Genomic DNA, 3498 nt, shown 5'->3' on the forward strand with positions numbered 1-3498 from the left:
TCACTTTGTAGACCAGGCTGGCCTCGAACTCAGAAATCTGCCTGCCTCTGCCTCCCGAGTGCTGGGATTAAAGGCGTGCGCCACCACGCCCGGCGCAGAATCACTTTTGTCAAACCCTAAGTATTAGCTGTTACCCGTCTCATTGCTGTGATGAGATACCCAGACAGAAACAGTGTAAGGGAAGGAGGGGTTTATCCTGGTTCAGAGTCACAGGGAGGCTCAATGCATTGTCACGGAGAAGGACTGCGGCAGCAGAAGGCTGGCTGATCACTGTGTATAGCAGTCAGGAGGCAGAGGGAGATGAATGCAAAGGCTCTGCTGGTTTTCTCCTTTTTTAATTAAAAGATCGGTTTTCAGCAGGGCGGTGGTGGCGCACACCTTTAATCCCAGCACTCGGGAGGCAGAGGCAGGTGGACTTCTGAGTTCGAGGCCAGCCTGGTCTACAGAGTGAGTTCCAGGACAGCCAGGGCTACACAGAGAAACCCTGTCTCAAAACAAACAAACAAACAAAAAAATGGTTTTCATTTAGGTCCATTTGTGTATGTGTGTATGCCTCTTTCTGTGTGTGTGTGTGTGTGTTAAACTGCTAGGCCATATCTGTAGACCCAGTAATTTTTTTGTTAATTTTAGTATGCTGATTTGGGGGGGGGGGCATGCATGCCACAGTGTGAGTGGGGAGGTCAATGACTACTACCCGTGGGAGTTGTTTCTCAGCTTTTACCATCTGAGTCTCAGGAATTGAACTCAGGGCATCAGTCTTGGCGAGAGGTACCCTTTCCTGATTAGCTATCTTATAGGCTTCTTTTTATTCAGACCAAGGTCAGGGAATGATTCCACACACACATGAAGGATGGGTTCTTCCTAATCAGTCAACCTAATCAAGCTAATTCTTTGAAGGCGTGTCCAGACACTTGTCTCTGTTATGTGGCACTGTGTCTGTAGAGATATGAACAAACATACCTTCACGCCAGATAGGAAACACACAACAGATCAAAGTTCAGATACCACCAAAGTCCGACTTGGTGAACCAATGAGTTTTGTTGGTGTTACGTAAAGGAATATTGGTGATAGGGCTGGCGAGATGGCTCAGCCGGTAAGAGCCCTGACTGCTCTTCTGAAGGTCCTGAGTTCAAATCCCAGCAACCACATGGTGGCTCACAACCACCCATAATGAGACCTGATACCCTCTTTTGGCACATCTGAAGACAGCTACAGTGTACTTATGTATAATAATAAATAAATCCTTTAAAAAAAAAGGAATATTGGTGAGAAGAGATGACTCAAAGACAGCTGCATCTCCACAACCCAGCCAAGACAGCTCTTGAAACCTGAAAACTTGGAGCTCACTACACAGCTCAGTTAGCTCATAGGTTGGAATGTCCTTTCCAGAGGGCTCCGTTGGTCTCACCAGCCAAAGAGTGTCTCTTAGCAGTCCTTACTGCTTATTTATATATGCTTGAGATCATATGTCTCTGTCTCTCTCTTGCACACACACACACACACACACACACACACACACACACACACACACACACACGATTAAAACAAAACGAAACAGAACAAAACATCAGCCAACCAAAACCAGGACAGATTACAACTAGGAGTCTATATTATATCTAATTGCACCACCTAGTGGAAGCACAAGTAACATACGCCAAAACCTCTATGAGCCTAGCTTTCATAGCTGCTTGGGAGTGGGCTTAAGGCAGTCTTTGGGGAGGTGTTTGCTTGTTTGACATGGGTTCTCATGCACCTGGTCTAGCCTCAAGCTTGCTGTGTGGATGAGGATGGCCCTGTGCTTCTCACTTCCCACCCCCACTCTCCAAGTGGTGGACTTACAAACAAGTGCACAATTATCGGTCAGGGTCTGGACCTGCTGGTTCTAGGTTTCCTGGCCCCTTAGTCACAGGATTGAAATAGGGCTTAGACAGTTTTCAAAATAGCAAGAATATGTAAAAGGTATAAAACAGTTCAAGGAAGATACTTAAGGATCTGGATTAAATATATATCTTTTACATTGTTTGGTGTGTGTGTGTTATGCATATCTTCAACCATATATAATCATTAAGGACATACACACACACTGTAAAAATCAGAGAAAAGGGCTGGAGAGATGGCTCAGTGGTTAAGAGCACTGACTGTTCTTCTGAAGGTCCTGAGTTCAAATCCCAGCAGCCACATGGTGGCTCACAACCATCTGTAATGAGATCTGATGCCCTCTTTTGGTGTGTCTGAAGGCAGCTACAATGTACTTACATATAATAAATAAATATTTGGGTTGGAGTGAGCAGGGCTAGAGCGAACAGAGGTCCTAAGTTCAATTCCCAGCCCAGCAACCACATGATGGCTCACAACCATCTGTACAGCTACAGCTACAGTGTACTCATATACATGAAAGAAAGAAAGAAAGAAAGAAAGAAAGAGAGAAAGAAGAAAGAAAATCAGAAAAAAAGCTTTCAGAAATCAGTTCTCTCTTGCACTGTTTGGTCTGGGGGATGGAGTTCAAATTGTCAGGCTTGGTGACTTCTTTTAATGCAGTTTAAGTGTAGGACCGTGAAAGATAGCCTGGTCCCTTTTGAGATAAGGCTTGAAATCCCAGAAACCCTGAAGGGACCCATAGGCTCTTCACCTGTTCCTGGGCACCAGCGCTGTCACTAGAGCAGCCTCCCATAGATTTGTGGCCATCAGTCACATAAGGCCCCAAGCATCCTCCATGTAGAGGATGTGACCTGTGGTCATGTAGGCTCAAGACAGATCTCCATTTTAATGAGGTACTTAATGGCCTGGCGGGCTTAGTCAATAAGCTTTCCCTCCCAGACACTCCTCCCTGCAAAAGGTATTTAACCTCAGGCCTGCCCTGAGAAGTGCGGTTTTACTCATCCACTTACCACAAGCCTTAAAACTGCCTCTTTTCATCGGGATCCATGGGGAGCCATGGAGAAAGCTTTTGCCTATAGAGCCACCTTAGAAGGCCTCTTTGTGCTCCTAGCCATGGTCACCACCTAGCCAAGCCAAACTCAAGCCTGCTACCCACAGAGCCAAAGACTATCCCTGGGACCAGCTGGAACTCTCCCCCCACCTCCCCACCCCCGACCGCTGGGCTAGATCCAGCTCTCTTGCCTTAAATCCGTTCTCAGCTCTTCCGAGGCAGCATCTCAGTGTCTGAAAGCATAAGAACCAGATAGCCCTGACCTCCTTGCAGGCCTGAGGACCCCTGAGCCAGCTCCAGCAATCCTGCACCTCAGACAGTGCTTCCCCAACCCCAAAGCAGAGAGGTGTCCTAAGCCCAACACCGGCCCAGCGAAAGCGTTGGGTAAGAACAGTCAACTCTCAAGTGATTTCTGTCTCCCCATGAGGCTATGCTTTTGTGGCAGAGTGGACGCAGAACCTGAAAGACCCACAACGTGAGGACTCCCTCACGTTCTGACTCAGGAGAGGCGACACCCCAAAATCACCCACAAGAAACGGTCTTGCTGCAACTGCAAGAGGATTTTTATT

The sequence above is a fragment of the Mus caroli genome, chromosome 16, assembly GCF_900094665.2.
Source record: "Mus caroli chromosome 16, CAROLI_EIJ_v1.1, whole genome shotgun sequence".
NCBI classification, from domain to species: Eukaryota; Metazoa; Chordata; class Mammalia; order Rodentia; family Muridae; genus Mus; species Mus caroli.